Source organism: Stegodyphus dumicola, chromosome 7 (assembly GCF_044657685.1).
Source record: "Stegodyphus dumicola isolate Sdum_Otavi_A_Nest chromosome 7, ASM4465768v1".
Classification (NCBI taxonomy): domain Eukaryota; kingdom Metazoa; phylum Arthropoda; class Arachnida; order Araneae; family Eresidae; genus Stegodyphus; species Stegodyphus dumicola.
The window spans coordinates 75,158,537-75,185,783 of NC_140774.1; the positions used below are offsets into that span (position 1 = coordinate 75,158,537).

The 27,247-nt window shown below is 33.5% G+C and overlaps 1 protein-coding gene across 7 annotated transcripts in view; it reads right to left on the minus strand.

The window, feature by feature from the left end:
- Positions 1-27,247, minus strand: part of LOC118188219 (lewis-type alpha-(1,3)-fucosyltransferase-like) — a 119,111-nt gene that overhangs the window by 76,573 nt on the left and 15,291 nt on the right. The window contains exon 2 of one of the 7 annotated variants that reach the window (XM_085820465.1): positions 19,710-19,793. The exons of 3 other annotated variants lie outside the window; for them this stretch is intronic. The gene's annotated coding sequence lies outside the window, so the exon portion shown is untranslated. Of the gene's footprint in view, positions 1-11,339; positions 11,478-15,640; positions 15,860-19,709; positions 19,794-27,247 lie in introns of those variants that run through there. 3 more of the 7 variants (XM_035358607.2, XM_035358610.2, XM_035358611.2) reach the window with 3 other exon arrangements.

A 27,247-nucleotide genomic window follows, 5' to 3' on the forward strand; every position in this document is an offset into this window, starting at 1 on the left:
CATATGTTTAATGCGGCCGAATGCAACAAAAAGAGAGATGCATAACTACATGTATAGCAGTCCTGTATACAAAATTTCAACGTTCTACGGTTAATAGTTTTTGAGTTGAACGAGATACATGTGTACGTACGTATGTCACGAAAAAATTACATTGTGAATCTATTTTAAATCTGAATCCATTTTTGGAAAAAAAATAATTCTTTATTTTGTCCGTACGCCACGAAAAAAAAAAAAAAAAAAAAAAAAAAAAAAAAAAAAAAAAGCAAAAAGCGTCTCAATAGCAGTCAAAATGGATATTTTCGTTAAAATATGACACCCAAAATTTTTCGTAATCGTAATACTTCCTTTACTTCGTAACAAAGAAGTGAAAAAGTATTTGCCGCCATCCGGGATAGTGGTTAGTGACTCCGAGTACAGTAATAAAGAGCGCTGGTTCGAATCCCGGAGAAGACATGAATGCTTGTAAACGTATACTGTCTGTGCGGCATGGAGACACTCAAAACCTACGGAGAACCGTAAGTTCTCCCGAGAGGTTGGTAGTAAGGGAAGCGGGATGGAATACCATCGGACTCGTCCCGTTGGGGTGTTCTCCAAAATTGGTGGCAGAATTGAGCAAAGTCGTACTGTCACCTGTATACCGGCAGAGGCTCTTCCCAACGACAAGTGAAATCTTGCCTTGCCATGACACGAGATTAGTAACAACAACAAAAATGATTTTTCTGTTGTTAATGTTCAATGTATAATCTACGAACAAATATCCCATTTTGGGCTTTTCCTTTTCAGGCTTTCTGAAGGTCGCAACAAATATCACGCCATTTCTGACTTTTTTCCCTCCTTCCGCAGGTGTTTTTTGAATGAAGACCTCAAAAAACATAAAATTTTAGCCTTTTCTATATTTAACGTTTCATTATAGCTTGTGGAGAAATTACGAAGTATAAAAAACACTTATTTCAACTGGAAAGGAAGACGAATTCTTTGTTGAATATTATACAGTAACTCTGTCAAGCACACAATCTTAAAAAAAAAAAAAAAAAAAAAAAAACACTACTCTCTCTATATACATAGTCTAACATTCTTTTCTATCATGAAAGTCACATTTTTCAAAGTCTATAAGATAAATCCATTTTTCGAAGTGATAATAATACCACTGACGTTTTTCACGATTATTTAGAACTAGCGGAAGTACTCGATGACAGTTAAGTTAGAGAGTAATGTATCTAACAACAAAGAGAACGATACCGCTGTAATCCTTCTCTAATAACGACGCAAAAAATCCGGTTCATAGTCATACATTTTTCAGTCTGATGCGATGTGGAACCCACAAAAAAAAATTTCGATAGAAAAGTAAACTTATTCTCTCTCATTATAAAAGCACGCAGTTTTTAATGATTTTCGTCTTTCTAATCAAATGGACGTAAAAGCTCAGTTCCATTCAATATTTCACCTATATTCAATTTTAGTCGATTAAATGAGGCAAAAAATTGATCATAACTAATCAGAAATAAAAAAAACGCGAACAAGCACACTCACAAATGAGACATCCTTCTTTATATATACAGATTTTGTAAAACTTAGAAATTTTGGATTAGCAAACTGCGATTTTAAAGCGAGCAGTAGTAACACTTCACGAAATAAAGCAGGATTTGTATCTCCAGCGTGCGAGACCGTTGCCACTCAGAAAAATGAGGGCGAAAATTAGCGTTTTCAAAGCTTTTAATTAACAACTCTGATTTTAGCTTTCTTTTTTCTTTTTTTTCTTTTTTTTTTTTTTTTTGAAAAAAGTGGACGGCGACCTTTCCCAGGATTCAGAAAAGAAACACTATAAAGTTTGGTGACGATAGGTATAGTAGTGACTGAGTTAATCGCGAACGAACACACAGACATTCTTCTTTATATATATAAAGAGAGAGAGAGATTATATTTTTAATACGGATTTAAAGCTACCCAAATCCTCAAAAGTTTTCATTTTTCTTTTTCGTTTCGATATTCCAATTTTCAAGATTAAAATTCTGTTTTATGAAAATAGTAATACTATATCGTATCCAGATTTTAAAAACATCTTGTTTTCTGTATTAGGTATAAACAAGGATGTCATTAATATTTTATTTAAGCAGTGCCAAAGGGCAAAAAGTCACTGTGACGTCACTTTATAAATATATCACGGTGGAGTTACCTCCTACCGCGTTTTACGATTTTGCGTTAACCCTGAATGAAGATACTTCTTACCTATCCTATTTAAACAGACTAAAATGGCATAATTTAAAAAAAAAGCCTCAACTAGGAAAGTCTGAAATGGCACAACTAAGAAATATGCGTAACGAAGTAAAATCACACTTTGAATCAATGGCCTCTTGCTTCATTCAAAATTTAAAGTGGTATATTATTTTTCAGCAGCGAATTTATTTTAAAATCTTTCATTCGAAATTCTACGGATTCCGTCTGGCGTAGCAAGCCTTCAGATGCTTCTCAGCAACCTTGGCAAATATTTTTTTTTTTTTTTTCCCCCTTCCGAACACGCGTCAACTGCGCAACTTACTGGACGCATTATCTGCATTATATCATTGTGCGAATAATATTCATGGCTCGCTACAGAGTATGATATTATCAAAAATTTCCGAATAATATCATACAGGAATACGAAATACCAATATTGATTCCTGTCTGATATATTTTAATTCATTTTGAAATACAGACGGTTGGCACAACATAGAACAATCAGTAAATAAAATAAAAGAAATCTGATGAGGATATTAAGACATACCTGTACATCCTATTAAATTATATACACTTTTGCTGTACTTCATTTAAACGTATTTTTCAAATTGCTCTAATTTAAGTAACCAATCCTTCAAGGCAAGCTGTAAATGACACCAAAACTGCAAATTTTGAAATTAAATACCCTGGTTAATTTTTCTCGTACAGGAGTCGAACTTTATTTTATTTTCTTCATAATGAGTATAAAACGTTCCCAAATATGAGACCGCACTAAAAGTTAAATTTCGTTATTTGTCCAAAACTTCCCGAGGGACTATTGTTTCCGTTTTGCGATTTTGCGTCGAATCACTCTGAATGTCCGCTTGACTTTTCAAACTGTTACCGCCAAATATTAGACGTATATTTGAAGAAATTAAGTAATGAAGAATCTGCATAAATGTATGCATGTTTCTCGCATTCTGATAAAACAACGGTACCTAGAGCCATCGAATTTTGAATGACGTAATCCTACTGCGAATGGGCATCTGGAAGCCCAAATCTGGAATTTGCTTTATTTATTTCATATTTTGTAAAACTTTAACGAATTTTCGATTAATAAGCTCAAGGATTTCAAAGCGAGTAATGGCAACGTTGCGCAGAAAAAACCTTTTTATCTCCAACGCATGAGACTGTATCGGAAATTCTAAAGATATGCTCAATTTAAAATGAGTTCGTGCTATTGCTCTTGAACTGAATTTTATTGTTTAAGTGCGAAGAACATGATATTTAACAAATTAAGGCAATACACAAAATGCTAAAAAAAGCCTCTTTGGACGTAATTTAAAATCTGAAACCTTTCAGATTTTCTTTCTTTTTCTTATTTGACATTGCCAAAAAATGAATATTTTCGTCATTTAAAACACTTTGTAACTGAAAGTATATGACTACGACCAGCGATTTAAAAAATAAAGGCCGGGACTTTTAAGCTTAGTATGGGAGGTAAGTTTACTTTTAGTACTGCGGATTACAGTAAAACTGGGAGGTGCACAACTAAGTATTATAGGAGACCCATATACAAAATTTCAATGTTCTACGGCTAATCGTTTTCGAGTTATGCAAAATGCATACGTATGAACAGATGTCGCGAAAAATTTCATTATCAATCCCTTTTGCGATCTGTTTTGGAAAAAAAAAAAAAGTCCTTTATTCTGTCCGTACGAACAAATGTCAAGCAAAAAAATAGCCAAAATGGATTCGGAAGCGGTCAAAATGGGTGTTAACACGATAACAAAAACACGATAACTGAAAATTTTGCGATTACAATACTTCCTTTACTTCGTACAAATAAGTAATAATTACTCTATCATTTCTAAGAGTTAACAACTAAAAATAAAAAAAGTCTGCTTCGGTCGATTCACTTTATTTACTAAGTTATACAATGTGTATAACTTTACACGGGTAATTTTCCAATTTATTACTATTTTGTGGGTCATCTGCAACTGTTCTTTTCCCATTCAACAGATGCTAATTCTCTGGATTAGCTGTAAATGAACTGGAGTGGAGCCACATACGTCATTCTACAGCCATCGAATCACGTTTCTTTTCGAATGGCGTTGTATCGCCATTGTTTATCCATTTCGAATAAAGTACAATATCGTGCCCATTAATACACACTTCTTTTGATCGTAGGCTCCCAAACTTAATAATCCAATACTTGCTGTTCCATAAAAAGCAAGCCCCAAATTTTAATATAACCCCCCCCCCCAAAATGCAAGGGAAAAAATACAACAATAACAGTTACTTCACATGTTCTTGTTCATAAAAAAAAAAAAAAAAAAAAAAAAAAAAAGGGGGGGGTTATTGAGCGGGGTTACATTAGATGAAATCGAGCTTACATCAGATGAAAGCACAGCTGTTATGACGTCACACTTATCGATAATTGAAGCTGGTTTGATTTGGTTGTTTATTACAGCAAAACACACTAAAGCTATCTGCCTAAAGGAAGGGATGCTTTCTGGAGAATTTTTTACGGGGAACTGGCGCGTGTACACGTTACACATGCAGAAAACCAGGAAAACGCTCATGCAGTAAGCCCTTTCGCTTGGATTCGAATCCATGTCGAAGCTATCACTGTTCAGAGATTTTACTGCCTGGCCGCTGGTAGGTTCTACAATTGAAGCTGAATCGCGCTGCTTGGCATTTCACGGTTGATGGGATAATACGCAACTATATTAAAAAAAAAGAACTAAATATTAAATATAAAAAATTAGTAAGATTGTAATCTTATTTTCATACTCAGATTCCAGTTCAATATCTGAAAGAGTTTTATGATGCACAATTATAATAGGTGCGAAAACTTTTCCTCAGAAGTTCAAGATACAAAAGTTGATCAAGACAGTAAATAGTAAAAGAAGGGAACCCGCTAATCCTATTATTTCGCCGTAAATTAACACCTCGTTGAGACTTAATGCGATAACAGAACATAAATTATTCAGAAAATAGAGTGATAATTACTCAAGAAATAGCTTAACCTAGTTGAATCGCTTGCGTATGAAGATTCCACCAAATAAGTGTTTACTTGTTTTTATTTAACTAATATAAAGCATGTGAGGGCTATGGGATGGGATGCCCTCATGAAGGGTTTTCTAAAGAAAACAGATTCATTACTTATGAGACGCATGTGGAACCCTATGAGAATATATCCATGCAGTTTGCCAATTTTGCTATTAAAGTGGAGTTCTTTGAACTCTTTGTTTAATTGCTTTTAATTGTCAGTACAGTTCTTTTAGGTGTTAAAAATTTTAAATTATATCTGGCAGCATACAAATCGGTACCTCGAAAGTCATATATATTTTTGGATATTATTCTGTTAGTATTGTTTTCTTCACAAGTGGTCTTAGTTTCGATCTCAGCTGTAATTTTAAACATAATACAAAACTTACATACAGCTTAAAATGAATATTATACATATAGTATATTCGTACATGACATTAAAATTTTAACTTTAATTTGTCTCTATTTTAATTTGGTTACTCCTCTTTTCTGTCCTAAAATTAGAAACTGCTTATAACAACACCCTTAACTGCATCAATTCAAAATTAATATCTCTCACATAATTCTTACAAAATAATTGCAAATTATTTGCTTCAGCCAAAATAATTGAAAATTTGGAAACCAAACTTAAAATTAGTCAAAAGAGAGCAATCTGAACTAAATTGGACACGTCGCATTCGCTCCCTGCTTCTCTGTCTGACTAGACTGCTGTCGTTACATTTCCTTCGGCAACGTCAAAATTCATTCAAGAACGGCCGCGCTTGTAGTCAGTTTTTTATCCATGCATCAAGAATGTTGGTCTATAATAAAAATATTATTTTGTCACGAAATAATAGTACTTCATAGGCCATGACTGTATCTGCTTCTTTATGAACCAGCATATCAACAGCATCTAAATTATTTCAAATGTGTATATATATATAATGTTATATATATATATATATATATATAATGTAACACACACATATATATATATATATATATGTCATGAAGCACAGTCATGATGGCTGAGTTATAAGGCGAGAGGAAGTTGATACGAAATTAAGTTCAGCTAATTATCATCTTTATTTACAGGCACACTTGAATAATTCCTCGTAAATAACATACTCTTTAATCATACAATTACGTTTTATTTTCTTGTACACATTGTTTTTTTTTTTAAATTAAGACGTAGGCATTTTAGAGAAGCGAAGCGGGGAGATATTAGTAAGGTAGAAGTTCGCAGAATTGTGACGAAGTAGGTGCGATTCTAGAAACAAGCTATGATTGGTCAATATTAGTTTTAGTTACCTTTCTCAAGCAGTGCGATGTAATGTGGAATGATCTCGACTTTGAGAGAACAAATGAATTTTGGTGGACAGCACCAAATCTAGAAATGTTAGTTTTGAGGTCACCAATTATTTTTAAAGCAGTTATCGTATTTTGTTATATCTTACATATAGTATATGCAAAATATAAAATATAAAAAAAAAATTACTGTAATTTGGCACTAGTCTCCTTTTGATTTCACATTTTAGTTTGGCTATGTCCCCTTTCTGTTCTAAACTATTTATAATAATTTTTCTGGACTTTTGCAAGCTAACCTATTTCATGTTTCTTATGTAGTCATGCTGCAATGCGGATGGCTGTCATCCAATCAGATTAAAGAAACTTTTTACTATAAATATCACTCTTACTAATGCGCAGACCTTTTCCGCGCTTCGCTTCTCGCTCTACTTTGTTCACTGTTTCAAGATATATAAAATTTACGAATTGTGAGACGCACATAGCACCCAAAATTATGCGTGCTCGAGACTATGTAAAGAATGATTGAATATCGAGAAATAAATTGTGTCTTGTTGTCTTCAGCCACGACTAGTAGTTTTTCTTTGTTATGCATCTTGGGTATCTAAGCAGCTCTATCATTTTATCTATGCGCCACAAAGAGTCATCAAGTATCTACAGAAATTATTACATATATATATACAGAGTGTTTATAAAGTCCCGGACCCATTTTGATGTTTAATAACTCATAAAATAAAAAAGATAGATTAAAATTAATAACATAAATGGTTAGATAGACTCAAAAAGTTCCATGACCCTTGTCAATGAACTTCCACGTGTGCTCACTTCGTCACACGGAGAATATCAAGTCGATATTCAATTTCACTCCAGGTACCGGCAAACATGTCAGCATCCAGAGAGGCTATTGCGGTTGTAATTCTGGCTTTTAGGTCATCAATGTTCGACACTCTCCTCCTGTAAACGTTGTCCTTTACAAATCACCAAAGGAAAAATTCCAGTGGCGTTATATCAGGTGATCTGGGTGGCCAAGGAATTGCACCTCCTCGCCCAATCCATCTTCCTGTAAAATGGTCATTCAAAGAACTACGAACGATGGTACTCCAATGAGCGAGTGCACCATCTTGTTTCAAAAAGACATGTGGCTGAAGCTCTTCTAGTTGTGGAAATACGAAGTTTTCCAACATGTCTCAGTATACGACCGATGAGACCATCTTTTCTGTAAAAAAGAAAGGCTCAATGACTCGGTCGTGCATTAGTCCACACCACACATTAACCTTTGGGGATTCCCTTTGTGCCTCATGGTATTCATGGGGGTTTTCAGATCCACATATGTGCACATTAGCCAGAAAGATGAAATGATGCTTAGTCAAAGAATATTATGCGCTTCAGAAATTAATAAGCAGACGATATTTAGACGTACAGATATTTAGACTGGAAAATGAAATTATCTGAAATAACACGCGCAGATGATATTTACAAAAGTAAAGATATTCAAACCTGAAAAGGAAAATAAGTTATTTTATCATTAAATGCCATACGTTTATTTATATCTTCATTATTTTATGAGTTATTAAACATCAAAATGGGTCCGGGACTTTATAAACACGCTGTATATGTAATAAATTAGATACGTCGAAGACGGACGATGCGTAATAAACGTATAATAAAAAAGGGAACTTGTAATAGTGTTGGAATTTAATTATTCCTTTTTATTCATGTTCGACACACATTTTCATGCCGATATAAATTAATTAGTGAGGGTATAGAACTTTTTACATTTCGAAGACAACAGTCTGAAACAAGTTGAGAATAACGAAAAAGAAAAGAAAATACGATGTGTTGCAGACGAAACCTTAGTTCAGAGTGACTTAATTCCGCTTTCGTTAGGTTAATTAACTAAAGCAAAGGAACTTGAGGACTATCTGCTCACAGGGATGGATGCCTTCGTTGAGCACTTTTTAAAGGAAACTGGCTCGTATACATATTATACATGAAAAAAAAAAACGAAAACCAAACATGCAGCCAGCACGCTCAACGGGATTTGATCCAAGTTAAACTATCAGAGTTCGGCGTCTTTACCGTCCGATCTGAATATCATTTGATTGGCTAGTCAATGCGTCTTTAAAGTTATCACTTTCTGTTTTAGTTTGCAAAGGTCATCAACGTTACGCAATATTCTTATGATGGCAGTTAGTTTTGAAGTTTACTATTTTCAGAATAGAAAAAGGAAACACAAAAATTAAAATGAAGAGTTAAAAAAAAAAAAAAAAAAAAAACTATTGCAAGTTAAATTTATTATTTTGCTTAAAAATTACCTTACACGTATATTTTTATCTAATCCAGTAGTTAAAACTGATTGTTTTATTTCATATTACGTATTACATTATATGATAAAATAATTACACACTGATGAAAATATTTAATTTATAATATATTTAATACTGTTTTAAATTCAACCATTTATTCAGCACACGAGAAAAGCTTTTTCTGCGGTATTTGATAGAGTAAAAATTTAGGGGAAAAATCGCAACAAAGGCTTCAGCAGTTATCTGTCATTGCATAAAAATTTCAACATGAATGGTATTTCTTATCAGCAGTTTTTATATATTCTACTGAAATCTTTATCTCTGATCTTCACTTACATCATTAACTTTTATGGATAGTTATGCAAGGGGTAGATAGGTGACACATATACTTGACACATGCCTTATAACAATGCTTACTGAAATCAGAGCATATTTCAGCTAACTGAGAACAGTTCTGTGACTAAAATTTGCCAAGTTCTTGGACAACTATAAAAAAGGAAGACCAATTTATGAGACTTGATCTTGTTCATAAAATATGAACTAACCTGTCTCATCTTGCAGTAAATAAAAATTCCTCTTTTTAGTTTTTTTTTTTTTTTTTAATTCAGAGAATTTACTTGATAACTAACTAAAGCACCAAGCCTCTTTATTCAAAGTTGACACAAAATGTTTATCAGCTCTAGTTCGATATATAATATTCGCAAAATGATTTTGCCATTCATTCAAATATTTTGATCTCCAACTGCCATATGACTTGGCAAAGATCGTATTTTTCGAATACAATGGTCGTGCTTAGCTTTGCAGCCTCAAAAAGCGTCAATAATTTGTTCATTCTACTTTACTTACCAACGAGAAAGTATTATTTAAAGGTACTGAAAGGTAAATTCACTGGTTAATAAACTCAGCCGCTTATTACAATTAAATTTCTAGGAACAAAGCAAACACAAACTAATCAATAGAAAAACCGCCGTTTATTAAACTTATCTGCGCCCCTTACTAAACACAGACTGGCAAAGACTGATTCAAAATATCCGACTTAATACCTATCTAAGCTTTACGTAATTTATTCATAATGTTCGTTTTCGTAGTCTATACAACATTAGTGTCTCTTCCTGCAAACAAAACGTCTAACATTTAGACTATGCATAACATAATGATTGCAAGGGCTTAAACAATTAAATTAATTAAAAGAATGTGGCTTTTATGCAGAAGGAAAGTCTCAAAGGAATTGCAAACTATAGCTAGAATTTCAAATACAAGTCCAGGTAAGTTATCAAGATTCATTTTTTGAATATGCGTCAATTCACAACAATATTGAGACAACAAGTGTAAAAATTGATTATGAAAGTACTAAAAGAACTGTAGAAACTCACAGCGAATGGGACATAAAAAAATGACACGCCAAAATCAATCGAATTTGGAAAAATAGCAGATTTAAGAAAAAAAATCTTGAATTGAAAGGTGCTGACAAAGGGAAAAAAAAAATGCTACCAGCAGTTTTTGATAAAACAATTGAAAAACTGTTGTTGGACAATGTGGAACGCACAAGAGATAAAACAGTTGTTTATAAGAAAGAGATAAAACTTCATGAAGAACGTAATTATAAACGTATATTATAAAAATTTAAGAAATGAATTTCAAAACTGCGTTAATAGTTTAATTTTAGCATTAATTTTTACTTATTACTTTAGGATTAGTTATCGAACTAGTTGTTAACTATTAACATGTAACTTGAAAAGTTTAAAACTGATGCGATTTGCAATATACAAAGCGCCTTCTATTAAACTTAAGCCGCTTAATAAACTCAAATATGTTTGGAACAGAAGGGATTTCAATAAGGGATTTCAATAAACGGTTTGCACTGTATATAAATCTCTTATTGGTATTCTTCACACATTTATTTATTCTCAGGACTTGATCGGACTTAACATATTTCTTTTACACTGAATACAGTAACCAACTGAATGAGTCTAATTTTTATGCTTTGCCTAACTGAAATACTCAGAAAATCGGCTATGTACAAGAGTGCGCTTAAAGATCTTACGTCTCATTCAATGGCAACACTTACGAAGAATTTCGTCTGGCAGTTCTAAAAGTATTATCTAATTTAAGGGTTTATTTTCCCAATATGTGATTTTTATTAACCGAAAACAATATACCACATTTGAGGAGCATTAAGTTATTGCATATTATTTTTGGATTCTCCCTCCCTATACCATAATTCCACAAACAATGCATTTTTGAAAAAACATCATAAAATTATGTCACGCGACTTTTCATTTGATTGACTTTAATACGGCAGAAAAGCAATATAAATCAAATAAACTGAATAAAATTTAGTGCTCTAGGAATTCGCTTTAAAAAAGCTAAACTAGCATCCCTACCCTAAAATTACAAAGCCAAAGATTATTACACTGTTGCACATCATTTACGAAATAATAAACAGCGATAGATTTACCCCTCCCTACACACAAGGCATATCATACTTAAATAGCAGCTTACCACGCACCAGCTTTCGCCGATCATTTTCGGAACATTCGATATATATGGCGTTACTTTAATAAATCAGTCGGCAAATTAGCAGCTACCATCGTGAAATCTAAGCAGACTTCTGTTTCATATCTTAAGATGAACACTTATGAAACTAATCTTAGTGAAACTTTTTCTTATCAGAAATCGCAGTTGCAGAGTGAATTTACTGGCATGATTATCATTATTTGTTGATAAGACTGCAGGATGTCACTTTGTCACTCATGAAATATCAGTCACCTAGTATCGCGATGCGAGCACAGAAATAAGGATGTTTCGTATAAAATTTCCTTTTCGTTATTTGACTGAAACTGATTATAGCGATACAGCTAGCCCGTTAGCCACGATTTAAACAAGGACTAAATTACCAATTTTGAGTGGTCATAGCTATTCAGCCATTGAAAGACATTCTGCCAGCCATCAGTACGAAAGAAATATGCGTAAGCTTAATGAATGTGTTTTAGAATAGTCATATTTTCGAGCTACATAGACGGTCAGATAATACAGTAAAATTTTAAAACTTATTAAATTCGGTGGGTAAAAGGTTACTTTACAGACGAATAAAATACACACCGATAGAAAATCCTAAATCTTGTATTTCAAAATACATAATATCTCATGTGGATATCACATGACTTCCTTGTACAGCCTATTAAATTTAAGACATTTTTTGTTGTATTTCATTTAAACTTATTTCCTTGAATTTCATTAGAGATCTATTTCTCAAAGTTAGTTATTCTTCTATTTTTCTAATGGCTACCCCCATGCAACAGACAGTTTCTTTTAAAATGTTTATCATGAAAATACATCTCCTTCTTAAGTACACAGCCCTCGCGTGTTTTCTCATAATCTAAATCCATTCTTTAGGTAGCATTTGGAAACTGAACCTTGGGATACGAGACAAAAAAATAAAAGATGTGGGAATGGTGTGTTGATGTGGCTAAATAAAGATGTGGGCTAGTGTTGGAATGGGATCACTTACAGCAAGCATGTAAAACTCCCAGCCCGCAGGCGACATTCACACCGAGAAAATAACAAGAGGAATATAATTATTGAATATTAATAAAAATCGGAATTCCACACAGCATCGAGGCGCATTTAGTATAACTTTGGGTGCTAAAAAAGGATCTCTTCATAAAAATATTTTTCCAACCGATGTTGAGAAAAAGGGCCAGATAATGTACAGATGGAACTAACAGCAAATGAGTGTGGCTCAACATTCTGGAAAAAAAAAAACAAAAAAGGAATCTTTCATTCTGTTAGTACGTACATATGTCACAAAAAAAAAAGTCGTTCAGATGGAATCGAGAGCGGTCAAAATGGATATTTACGTTGAAATATGATACTCGGAATTTTTCGCGATTACAATACTTCCTCTAGTTCTACAAGGAACAAGGAAGTATATATATCACAAAATAAGTCAAGCAAAATGGCCAAAAATCAATCGTGTCGTGCAAATCCACAAACGCAAAATTTAAACTTGTTTAAATTTTGCGTTTAATCTGTAATATACGTCCAAAAGAAATTAAGTGAATTAAATACAGAAAATCAATAAACAATAAAAGGTTTATAACATTTAGCGTCTAAGTGAATTCAAACTCAAACTGATAAGATTTTAAAAGCTACAATAACTGATGTGAAATTATTATTTATGGCAAACAGTTTAAATTTTTTTATCGTTTGGTTGTTTTCTTATAATTCTTAAGACGGTATTTAACTTCCGTATTTTAATAATATTAATTTTCGTATATCGGTATTTAATTGCTATAACATGTAAAAAGATTATTTTACTGCCTATTTAACAATCTGAATTATTACATTACAGTGTCAATTTATATGTATACGTGTCTCAGACAACTATACATTTTATTGGGTAAATTGACTTAAAATTGGGATAAATATGTTAATTTTTCAACAGCTAATTTTTAGTTTTCGTATTTTCCCATTATTCCATCACAGCAGTCTGAACGAGTTCTTCACAAATTTTAGTACCGCGAATGCGGTTATTTAACTGCAAAGCTCCTGGCTACCTGTTATACTTTGATTAATTTCCATTTCACTAAAGGGTCCATCAGCGGACGAGAGGTAAAATCGCCGAACACTGGTAGTTCGATATGGGTTCGAATCCCGCCGAACCCGGCTGGCTGTATGGGCGTTTTCGTGGTTTTGCCTTTGCGTAAACGTGTACAGGAGCCAGTTTCCCTTAGAAAGTTCTCCACGAAAGCATCCGTCTCCTAAGGCAGATAGCCATCGAGTGCTTTGTAAGTATTAAATAAACCAAACCCATTTCACTGAAAGGTTTCTCTTTCAGACTTTTCTCTTGCGCTACCTTTTAGCGGTTAATAGTTAGCTATTTGATTCAATTAACACTGAAATTGAATTTCTATAATTAGAGTTATTCCAGGTATTTAGACGATAAGGTAATTAAATTGTAACTGTTAAAGGCTTTGTGCCCAGCTATTGTAACTACGCGCAAGGTAGAGGCTTTTAAGTGTGTGTTATACACTTTTAACTATTATTAAGAGTTTAAATAAATATGATGGTGTTAAGTTCTCCTACTGACTGTAACTTGCCATATTTGTGTAGCAGTTAGGTAGACACACTAAGATGTGTGAATATTCTGAACTCTAAAATATATATACTAAACTGTGAATATTCAGAACATATTTTGATTTAATTTGAAAGAAGCCATTTCGTTGCTTAAACTAACAAGCATAAACAGTATTACTGAATCATTTCGCTGCTTTCTAATTCTTAAACAATATTATTAACTCCATTGTTCAACTTAAAAGATTAAACGTAGATTAATTTAGAAAACGAAGGTTTAAGCTACTGAGGTGAAGTGTTTCAAAGCTCATTTTTTATCATTACGCTGAAAAATATAGTACAAAATGCATACAAGCTACAGTATTTGACATGAAACAGGCCTCAGGCAAAGGACTACGCCTTTAAACTCAAACATCTAAGAAAACGTGAGTTGTTTGACAGAACACGTTTTTGTTCCTACATACATTTTACAGATGTCCATAAAAGCATTTAATACGATATAATATTACAACTGATTTAGTTTCACCGATTCACTGCGCCTAGAAACTCGATCATAGGAAATGGGCTTTACCACTTCTCGTGCATATTTCAAATAAAGCGAACTGGCTTAACAGATCTGCTGTAGTACAATTGTATAACACTTGATACCTTTCTTATAGCTAAAATAATAATAATAGTTAGAAAAAATAGAATTATCTAAAAGAATAAATAGCGAAAGGTTACATTTTCCCTTTTTCTTATATAATATCATGATAACTCCTGAATAAAAGGAAAAATGGAGAAGGGAAAAAAAATAAGGAAAATTGAAACTATAGCATGCAGCAAAACCTACCTTCTTTTACAAACATTAGTCACACGATTAAACATTTTGTGAAGAATGTTGAATTACCACAACGTACTAGTAGTTAGCCGACTTCAAAAATGAAAAACTTCATTTCTTAAGTTTATTCTTCCACTTTCACTATGGTTTATACACTGAAATGTGATAATGCATCACTGAACTGAAATAATTCTTGTGCTTCGTGTAAAGAAATTTAATATAAATACAAATGGGAAATGCAAAATTATTAGCGACTCGATCTGACACACACACCAGGGAAAAAAAAAAAAAAAAAAAAAACTGCATGATATCCCCTTGCGATTTTAATCTCAGTCGAATTCGAATACAGGAAAACAGTTTCACAACTTAAAAAAAAGACGCACTCAATTTAGATGTCAAGTGTGAAAATTCTAGAACAGCAAATGATGGAGAATCTTGCAAAGAATAAGAATTATTGAAACTCATAACTGTATCAGACATTTCAGTCATACGGTCAGAGTAATTGTTATTGACCTATTTCAAAAATGTAATGATGTATGCTACTTGATTAATTTTCGAACATTTGTATAACCAATAAAAGGCGTTTCTAAACACTTGACATTTTGTAGAATGGTCACAGAATGTTTAAGAAAAATATTGATATGACGTTTTCCAGTTTTACTCTTTTCACAAATACGGTGACAAGCACATTTATAACTCAACTAATATGTAAATTATAATTCGATCCTCTGGACGCGTTTACTTGACCACTGACAAATTTGATACAGACCCCTTTTCACACATAAATGAAGTAAAATTTAGAAACACTGCTTGTTATCTACAGATTTGTTTCCGAGGTGGTCAAACGCATCTACTTCCTATGCAGGGTAATTAGTGCGTAAAGAAATAAATAAAAAGCGAAACATACCCCTGAAATACGTTTCCTTTCTTCTCGCGCACATGCTCTCTCGGCGTAATGAGAGTGAGTTCCTTTGGAAATTGCTCGCTGATCGTTGCCAAGATGCCGCTACCGACGTTATTTCTCTCTTTTGGCAGCTTCGTGCTCAGGGACATAAGGGCGCACGCGATTAGCCGCGCCCGCTGTCGGACGAGCCAGGGGCAACGCAGGGCGCCACCTAGCTAACGCTGGGACGCATATGCGTCAACCTTTCCCGCTTACTGCATGCAACAACATTCAGGCACTGACTGAATCGCCCGCATACAAAACTACAACCACCTGTTGAAGTGGCGAAAGCACCCCACATATTTTAACAATTAAAACAACGCCATAAAGTAGATCAAATTTTCAGCCCCAATCCTTTGTCCAAACTAAAATCGATTAGAAAAAATTAAATCTATATCTCAACGTATTTTTCTTTTCAATAAATCGACACTAATAATATAAGTGTCGATTTTTTTTGTATTTTAAATGCTTCACGTATAGTTTGCGCAACTATTTCGAAACATAGAATTATGTAACATTGTCTGGCTTAGTAAAGTGACCACGTTTTTCCAATCCAAGACAGAATTTAAGGGTTCAAAGGGTGAATATTTTTTTTCGGTGAATTAAAATATAAAATGGTACTTATTTTGGAGAAAACTAAACATTCTTTTTCTTCTTTTGCTTAAATATCTGACTCGTTTCAACTGAAACACTGAAATTAATTTTTACTTCTATAGGCCTAGCAAATCAAAGCTAATCGTATTTTTACTGTTAAACAAAGAAATTATGTTTCACTTTCCTGTTAAAAAAACTTGTAACGTGTTTCACTTCAAATGAAATTAAGACTTTTTTACTGATATAAAACAATAAAATCAACTCTATAATGCAAATTGTATTAACTTCTTTCACCTACAATATGAAAATTTTGATGAAGAACGTCTAAAAGAGTCAGTTAGATTTCAGCAATACCGCAATCAATAGCCTCATTTAATTACAATACGCTCACCAGTGACTAAATGATTAAGACCGCTAAGCACTAGTAGTTCGATTCGGTTAAAATCTCGCCGAAAGAGTTGGCTACGTGGGAGTTTTTAGGTTTTTTTCCCCCTCGTATTTAACGTCAATACAAAATCAGTTTCCCTTAAAATAGATTTAAATGAAGGGCTTCCTTCCCTAGGCAGATAGTACTCATGTGCCTTGCCATGATTGATTAAATCATAAATCGTTTAATTTGGATTACCGAGATTGCATTACATTCTACTTATCATTTCGTAGGCTACAATCCAAACAAAGGTCTTAAAAAAGTTTCTTATAAAGCAGACACTGTCAAACTGCGGCTCCCGCTCTACTTGCGATCCTTTGCCATCTGAAATGAGACTAGTTTTGAACAAATATAGTTTAATTTTTTAATACAAATGGAATTTGAAATGGAAAGCATGCAGTGCCACTTTCTTTATTAATCGCTAATCCTAATTTAATTTTTTGTATTATGTACTTAAAAATTGTATAGATTTCAAACTGTCCACTGCCGGCTTATAGTCAGAGCAACAAATACGTAAAATTACAAATAATTCCATTTCTGGTAATTACTATTCCGTTTTTGTTACTTTTTGAACAGATAATGGTCATCGGAATACACTAATATGAAGTTAAATCTGAAACGCAGTGCTAATATTTTTATTTAATTATTCTCCCTAATATTTTTTCTCTCAAATTAATTTTACTTCAGGCATTATCTTCTTACACTCCTGTGTGATCCCATTGTTCACAACAGCTGTGATCCACCTGGAAGATTTGCTATTCGTTGTAGGGTATTACTTTTATTCAGTCCTTGAATGGCATGAATAACTGCTGAGGAAACCTGTTTCGCCTCGCAATCCATACAGAGCTCTATAATCTGTAGAAGAATTTTACGAGGATTTTATTTTTGGAATGGAACCTTCAACCTCTTATTTGGTTAAGACATCTTACTTGGTTCTCTCAATTTTCTGCGGAACTGTTTCAAAATTCATTTCCTATCCTTAAGAAAGTCAAGTATTTTTACGCAATTGCTTCATAGATTTCGTAACCATTCACAGTAATATGCTTAATGAACACTTTTCCCACATGAAACTCTATCTTTCGAAATAATTTCTTAGTAATCCTAGGCAGCGATCATAATTTATTTCACCAATGATTGGGATGATGAAATATTTGGAGTCTTGCGAAGAATCACTTGTTAGACAACGATTTAAATTTAATCGTCAAAATGTTCAATTCTCATTCTATTAAATATTGTATTCTCGATAGAGATCTTTCCTCTTAATCATCAAATCCTCACACCAATAACATTGCATCAAGCAATGAGGGATCAACAGAGCACAAATGACTCTCTTTTCTAAAGTTAGTGTCAAAATCGGCATTTTGATATCGGTGAAATTTCTTTAGCTTGAGATATTTTCTCGTATTTTTCGATTTCTTGTTTAATGACCTCTATTTCTACCTCGCACTAGGTTAGACGCATTTTGCTGCACTAGGTTAGAGTCGCCGGTAAATAACGCAGTGGGTTAGAGGCATTTTGCTGTCCGGCATATCTAAAATTTTTCACCCTCTAGTACTGCCGCTCTGCAGCTGCTCCGGCTCTGATGCCAGAATTACCGCTTCTTTTAATCTACTGATATTTTTTGTCTGTCTAATTTTCGATCATCGTGTACGGCTGACACGTCCTTCATGAAAAGCTTAGTAGTCAAACGAAAAGTTGTACAATTATACACTGATTGATCACTTGAAATTTCAGGTAATAATGTTAAAATTTGTTCCCGTAAACGTTTACTTTGAAAGTCTGATCTTTAATTTTCTAAAAGTATCCTCTGCTTAAAGACTCTATTTCAAACTCAATTTGAGATTTATTTTCTGCACACAGGTTAAGTAGCACAATAGAATGTTGTACTATGTAACCATTAGACTGACAATTATTTATTTTGAACTTTCTTCTGAGTTATTTTACTTAGAAATTCAAGATGACACGATAAGTCATGTGATCGCTTTTATGGGTCTAACGTTTAGAATATGATGGAACCATACTACATGGCAAGAGCTTAGGAACTAAAGTATTGTGCAGACTTCTGCAGCGTTCCAAAAGGCCTCCACATCGAACGTCTGTACATATCCATAGAAATATGTTACGCGTTCAAATGTTATATCTGCATTTGTGAAATAATTTCATTATAGTAGTGAAAGGCATGTTTTCTTTCTGCAACATTATTTGTGATTTGCTTTGTATTTGAAAAACAACTGAAAATTAAACAGCTAGGCTGAAGAGTTCGGCTGGTAGACAGACGGAACATGTGCTCGAAGAAGCGTTTATACAGCCCGGCATGAATTACTAGATTTATTAGCAATAGGTTTGCATGTCCAAAATTACTATAACGATTCAAGGGGTGATTTCGAGAATTTTCAATGATTGAACATGAACTTTGTTATCTACGTCCAAAATTATCAGGACAATTTGAGTGGTAATTTCAAGAATTTTCAATGATGCGCATGAACTTCGTTACCCATGTCCAAAATTATCGAGACGATTCGAGTCATGAGAGATACAGATTTTTCAAATACCACTGAAATCGCAATCTTAATTTTTTTTTTATTCTTTTATACTGGGCATCAGTAAAAGTAGTTATTCCAAAGTTTTGGGGAAAATATTTAACGATATCTTAGGTTTGGATCCAAAGATTCGAATGATCTCAGTATGTTAATTCTCATCTTAATTGTGTGGAGAAACAAAATTACTTTTTAAGCAAAAGTCTAAACATGTTAATATTAAATAATTAAATGTTTTTTCTCGAATAACAATTTTTCTGCAGTGCACGTTGACGTGTATCATTTAATTTACTCTTTCTAAAAGACTGCTCATAAATTAAAAAAAAACCGAAAGCTTTCATATTTTACATTACACTCAAAGAGGCGATTAACGTTTTGCGTGCTACCTTTGTTTGTTAAATATCATGTTCTTCGCACTTAAATAAAAAATTCAATTTAACAGCAATTTCGCAAAATAATTTTAAAATGAGCTTACCTTTAGAATTTTCGATACAGTCACGCGCAATGGAGATAAAAATGTTTCTTTTTTTTTTTCCGTACAGTGTTGCCATTTCTCGCTCTGAAATAGTTGAGTTTCTTAATCAAAAGCTCATAAATGCTTTACAAAATATGAAATAGATAATAAAACAAATTCCAAATTTGGGCTTCCAGATGTCTATATTTGGGTGGAGACAGACGTTATTTAAAATTTGATGGCTCTAGGTACCGTTGTTTCATCATAATGGGGTGAAACATATATGCATTTATGCATATTCTTCATTATTTAATATCTTTAAATATAATACAGGGCGATAACATTTGATGGCAATAATTTGAAAAATGAAACGGACATTTAAAGTTTTCGACACAAAATGCCAAAATGAAATTCATAGCCCCCAAGGGCTAATGCCCTTTGGGCTAAAAAAAAAACACATTCAGTTTTCTTTTAAATAATGATTTTATTTTACTCAAATAAAATTCTTTATGCAAATTGTAGATAAATGAATATGCTTTCATTTTACTTCTACTAAAATAAAATAACAATAATTATAAACGGAGAGATATAAAGGAAATCAGAAGAAAATATTGAAACGCTCAATACTAGAGTTACAATTTTTTATTTTCCTCGGACTTAAATTTTCTAAATACGAAACAGTTTATATAAGATATATTTATTCATATTTATATGTAATCATGTTAATCACATATTCATTAATTTACTTCAAAAGTTTCTTCAAATTCAAAATATGTTTCATTATTTTTGAAAAGATACAGATTTGGACTTGCGGCTCTCGAACGTTCTTAAAATCTACCATGCGGTTCCCATTGTCTTGAAGTTTGGCCATCCTGTTATAAAGAAAGATCAATATCTACTTTGTTACTATCAGGCACTCCACTCCTGCCTATTAAAGAACATTTACAATTTTGATATTATTTCCATAGAAGCGAAAGTAGCAGTACACACATAATTGCAGAAAGACAAACAAAAGTAAAGCAAGAGAAAAGCACAAGCAAAAGTGACACATCAGTTCATAGAAAGAAGGAAGGGAGTCAGTTTTTAGTTATGGTTTACATTTTGGTGATTGGTCAAGAGGCATCTGCATTAACGGTTACGAAAGATCGCATGATTAATTTGAATGACGCAGCTTAGACTTAAGCGCTATTTTTAGGACAGAGCGATGAAGTTTCAAAATGAAATAAAAAATAAAAGAGGTTATAGTGAATTAAATTAGAATTTTGCTTTCATATTTTTTTATGTTACATACATATTGACGTAACTAATTCGGAACTTAAACCGGAACTTTTTCTCGGTGAGCTTCGATATTGGATAACTTCACACTTTTGCTTCTACCTGTGTTCTAGCTAAGGCACTGCTTTACTGCTCTCTTCCTATCGCAACTGTATGAAAAATGCAAATGTTCGTGAATAGGCACTATCAGAGTGCCAAGTGAATTGTTTCTGCAAATGTCAATTGAAATAAAGATGAATATTTAACATTCCTCGACTGCAAGTTTGCTGTTCATTACGGATTCAACACTTTACGTTCTACGCCATCAATATTGCAAAGCCCATTTTTTCACGTAAAATGTTGTATCCAAATGAACAGCAAGAATTTTGATTGCGTAGAATGCTGATGCGTAATGAACAGGAACCTGGCAGCTCAGGCAGATTAAATCTTCATTTTTATTTCAGTAAACACGTTGCGGCCACAAACAGTTTAACACACTCATTGCGCCTATTTCAAAATGTTTACACTTTTGATAGCTTTGTCACAAAAAAGGACCAGCGAGCATCAGTCCAGCTAGGCCGATGGGTACAAGTGAGTTGTTTTCAAGATGAAATCTTAATTCAGACCGAATTAGTTTTGGTTTTCAATGCATTTTGATTGAATAATTAATACTGCTGTAAAATTATTATTAGCTATTTCAATTTTAGTTCCATTTACATCACTTGCGTTATGTAAGAGTCATATGACACTGATTAGTCTCGAAATGAAGCAGTGTAGAAAAATATTACTAATTTTTATTACAGAAGCAGAACAACAAATTAAAATTAAGCATCGCATCAAAGGGCTATTGCTAATTTAAATAATAATTTATCTTTTATACATTTGCTTAGCACAGAATAAAGGACTTTTCTTCCCCAAAACGGATTGTAAGATGGGCTTACAATGGATTCAAAAGAGATTTTTTCCATGACATCTGTGCGTACGTATGTATGTATCTCGCATAACTCAAAAATGATTAAAATTGTATAATAGATAGCTGTAATAGCTAACTGCATATCTTGAAATTTTGTATATGAGATAGCTGTAATATCTAGTTATGCACCTCTTTTTTTTTTTTTTTTTTTTTTTTTTTTTTATTGCAAATGACGCTTACGAACGTATATACCCACCCCTAACCGGCTTAAAAGTCCTTACCCGGCCTTTATTTTCGCAGTTGGTCGTATACTTCTAAACAAAGAAGTATTTTAAATGACGAACATATTATGTTTGGCAATGTCATATTGAATTTTTTTTTTTAAGAAATTACGAAATTTAGCTTTTAATGCGATCTCCCGGTTCCTATAGTTATATCTGAAAAGTTTTATACTCGTTACGAAAAAATAAATTCGTAAGAAGTTTGACTCCCGTGCAACAAAAATTGACCGGGATATTTAATTTCAAAATTTGAAATTTCTAATGTTTTTTAAACTTGCCCTGAGAGGTCGGTTAAGTTAGCATAATTCGAGGAAGTAAGTTATATACAAGTGTTGAATTTAATACCCCTTACCAGAAAGTCATGCGGTTAAATTTAATACCCCTTACCAGAAAGTCAGTTTCGTTTAGTTGATTACGGCAAAACAGTCTAGGGTTATATGAAAATGGGCAGAGTGGCCTTCGTGGAGGACTTTAAGGGAAACTGACTCGTATGAACGTTACACATCGGGAAAACCGCGAAAACGCCCATGCAGCCCAGTCCATTCACGTGGAATCGAACCAAGGTCGGAACTAAGAGTGTTCAGCGATTTTACAGCTGAGCCGCTGTTTGGCCTTTGGTGTCCACATCAGATTTTTATAGACCTGATTTTGAATTTACTTTTCATACCATTCCCTTAATCTTTATTAAAAAAAACACAGAGTTTAAGAATTGCCTAACGTTTAATTTTATCCATTTCATAAATTTATTTACATGTTTCTCAGTATTTCACTCTAAAATTTGATTTTCTTAATTTTGTGATACTTAATAAATATTATATTCTTTTATGAGACTACCGTGTAAGAAGCTGACAGACAACAAAATTGGCGGTTAAAAGAGACATTGGTAAGCGAGTCTCTAATGTATTTTATAAAAAATTTTAAATTACTCTAAGGAGAAGAGGCCTGCAAGATTTTTCTTGTCACAAGATTACTTAAAGGTTTACCTTAATATTAAAAGAAAAGAAAGAGGTAGGAAGGCACTTTTGATTATTTTGAGACGATAACTATTGATTATCTGAATGAAACAGGTGAAAAACAAAAATGTTTGGGGGGAATATTAAAATTTTAACGCGGAGGAAAATTTAAGCCAAAGACAGCCGCAGGCACCGTCATATACAGATATAAAAAGTCTGAAGAAAGGGTTCGCCGAAAAGTTATATATAGAACACATTTCGCAAGAACACCAAAACGACCTTCAGTTTGTCGCTCAATTTTTTTTCCCTCGACTGCTTAGGAGCGCTAACCCTTTACTATGACTTTTTCCTTTCACCGGAACTATAAAATTAAAATTATTTTGGGCATGATAGATTCTATATATAACACGGCTGAGAGGGGTACTTTTAAAGTAAATAATATATCAATTTTTGTATGGAAAGTTAAAAACGCGCTTTAACGCTTTATAAGCCCTTAAACCCGCATTTTATTAGTGATGTTTGTGAAAAAGAGATGTGAAAACATCGAAGGTGCTTTAAGACTAAGTAAGGATACGAAAGCTCTGCTATGAAATAAAGCTGTGATTTCTGTAGACTTAAGGTTAGGTTAATCCACTGCACTACGGATTCACCCCTGGTAAAAGCACGACTGATGCTTTAGACCAGGGTTTCTCAACTAGAGAGGAATTTTTGCTTGGGGGGGGGAATTTCATAGTGTCAGCCTTTTCTTTACTTGTTAAGTATTTAATTTTAGTTTATTAATATATATATATACTTTTGTTTTCAAAGTTTTGGTTTTTATCAATATTTGTTATACTTTGTTGCTTAATATATTAAACACACTAAAAAATCACTTAGCACTGCTAAAATTTTAGCACTGCTAAAAGAAGTGAACGGAGCATAAAAGTTGAAAACCCTTGGTCTAGTGAAAATCATTAAAGAGAATCGAATTCGGAATTGGTATACATGTATGATCTCGTTGGACATCGTGATGTAAGCATTCAGTATTTTGTGGTAGCCAAGTTTCCTATCAGCACTCATAGATCTGAAGTGTACGAAAAATGTATTTCTTGTCTTGAAAGACTACTCAAATAATACAGAAGAGGTGCATAATCGAAACAGAGTGAATAAAGCCTATTATAAGGGAGCCATTCAGGGGTCAAACTTCAGTTCATTTTCTCTGGAACATTATAGTAAACATGGTGTTAAATGCGAGGGTTGAAGAGGCACAGAACTGCAAACTTATGCGGATGGCTTCATGATCATAATTGGAGATGGAAATAGAATCGCAATCGAAAGGAAGCAGAATATACTTTGAATATTCTAGAAGATTAGATTAAGAGGTTCAAGTTAAACTTCAATACAGAGGAAACGAATACGATCACATTTCCGAAAGGAACGAAGCTAATCTGAAATCCATCAAGGATCTAGTGGATGAACACTCCGATCAGAAATAAGGATGCGTTAAAGTGCACTTAAATTTGTAGTTGACTTAAAATACCACATTTTATAGAGCTGATAGATCTCATCCATGGTCTTGTAAATAGTCTCAATCGTTTCATGACCCACAGATGAGGACTGAAGGGTAAAATTACGAAACAATTGTATACTTATTGAATCGAAAGACTATTTCTCTATGGATACCCAATCTGATGGCATTACAGTGGGACGGTACGAAAGATAAATAAGCTGCTACAAATTTAGAGAACTGTGATACAGTACATTCCGAAAACATTAGACACTATGCCGACTACAGCACTGCAAATGTTAGTAGGAGGTCTTCCGTTGGATCTGAAAGCAGACCAACAGTCGAACACATTCAGGCTGAAGGAAGATGTGACGATGAGAGATTACATGATCAGTTCGGAGATTAAAGAAGACACTACAAGGATGAGAAGACATCCAGCCCAAGTGGGAAAGGTAAAGTGGCACAGAGATCTCCTAAAAAGAAGAAGAAAAGAGACCTTCACTGATCGATTCAAGAACTCGGAACAAGTAGGAGCAGCATTGGTGATTTACAATAATAAGCAGTCCATAGAGATTAAGATTGAATGAAACAACAACTAGCGATACATAAATTAAGATTGAAGTCTTCCAAGGAAAAGCTGTGGCACTAAAAGCAGCATTTTATTTGGGTGAATATTTACCCCAAAGACAGAAATAGAGCCATTTACGGTTAGCCAGAGCGTTCTTAGAGCCCTAAATAGTACAAATACAATGGTCTTGATAACAGCACTTCAAGAACTAATAAGCACGGAAAGCAAGCTTCGCCCAGTAAAGCTAAACTGGGTAATACGAATTGATGGCAAGAAGGCAACTGACCAAGCAGCAAAGGAAGCCTCAAGAAAACAAAGCATTGATATAATCTCCCTATATCACGACTTGTGATAATGAGTAAGATTTCCAAAGATATAATTTAGGAATGGCAATGAAAACGGGATAACTCAGACACTGGCAGACTCACAGACGAGTATTACCCAAAGGAATGACTAAAGAGATTGAAGACTGACTTTCTCCTCGTGTTGGCAGCAAAATAGTTACTTCAAGCGTTTTCTCAAAATAATTGTCAAGTGTGGATGTGGAGTGGAAGCTGAAACAGCAAATGCCAAGCACTACAATTGCCCACTACTTTCAACAGTTAGGAAGAAGCACCTTCCAAGCTTCGCAGCTACAATTCCTAAGACGGATTTGTTTTACAACCCCAGATGTGTCACTGGATTTCGGTTTGTTTAATTATGGCAAAGCACTCCAGGGCAATTTGCTTAAGGAGAGGGAGGATTTTCTAAGGGAACTGGCTCGTATACACGTTGCACAAGGAGAAAAACCACAAAAATGCCCATGCAGCCAGTCCGTTCGCCGAAATTCGAACATCGGACCGAACTACCAATGTTCACAGACTTTATCGCTTGGCCGCTGGTGATGTGCAACTGGAACACGAATAATAATGATGTACGTGCTGGAGGAATGAAGAGAAGTTGATTGCAGAAAGATGATCAACTTTCCGTCTGTATAACTAAACTTTATTATGTATGTTTAACCATAACGAACACAGATTGTAGAAAGGTGGTTTACTTTCTGTATAACTTAAGTTTATTATGTATAACCACAAAGAACAGAAAATTACAGAACAGAGTAGAAAGAGGCTCTACTTCCAATAGTGAGAAACACAATATCTTTTACATGGTTTCACCCAAAACCTTCGTTCAGAACGTATAGCTCAGGCAGAGAGTCCAAGTATGTTTGTCTGAATATGGCAAAGTACATAAGGGTTGTCTGCCTAAGGAAAGGGTTTCAATTGCAATTGGCTCGTATTCACTTCATAGAGAAAAACCACAAAAAATTTCAAAATCTGCCGAAATTCGAGTAAAAATATTATCCCTTGGTGGGTCACTAATCGGCAATTGTGTGCTTTACCTAATTTAAATAAGCCTAGTAAATCTGAGCAGAGTCGCAAATAGCCGATTTTTATAATCCAAATTTATGCAGTCGCAAATAATCTATTTCTACGGAGTTATTATTCTACGTATATTAAGATCTTCAATTTATCTTTCAAATTTCTTCAGCCAAAAAACTGTATTTGAGATATTTAAAAGTAATTACTATTCTTAATAACTTAAATCTTTTATTTAAACAATATATCTATCTAATTGATAACTAGTAAAATGCATTTATTTTACAACATATCAAATTGAATTTTTATGAACTTTACGATGTTGTTATAATTAATATTATTATAATTTTCATGAAACTCGCAATATTATTAAAATTATTAAAACATGTTCTTGTCATCATATATTACGTACCTTGATACACCACTTGCTTGGCTTTATTTTGAAAATTATTCGAAAGTGTCGGCACAAGGAAAAATCCAATAACGCGATATAGGTATGACTTGTAATTTTTCTAGCTGAAATGTGTCTAAGTACACAGTTTAAAAGTGGAAAAAAATATTGCTTCTGGATACATATTGACATTGTCACCTTATTACGAATACAATACATCCAGTCTCGTTTCATTAAGATTAACTACATCAAGACGAATGCGTTTCTGGAAGATTTTCTACAAGAAACTAGCTCATTTCAACAGTACAGATGGAAAAAACATCCCCCCCCCGAAAAAAAAAAATAATAAGTTCGGGAC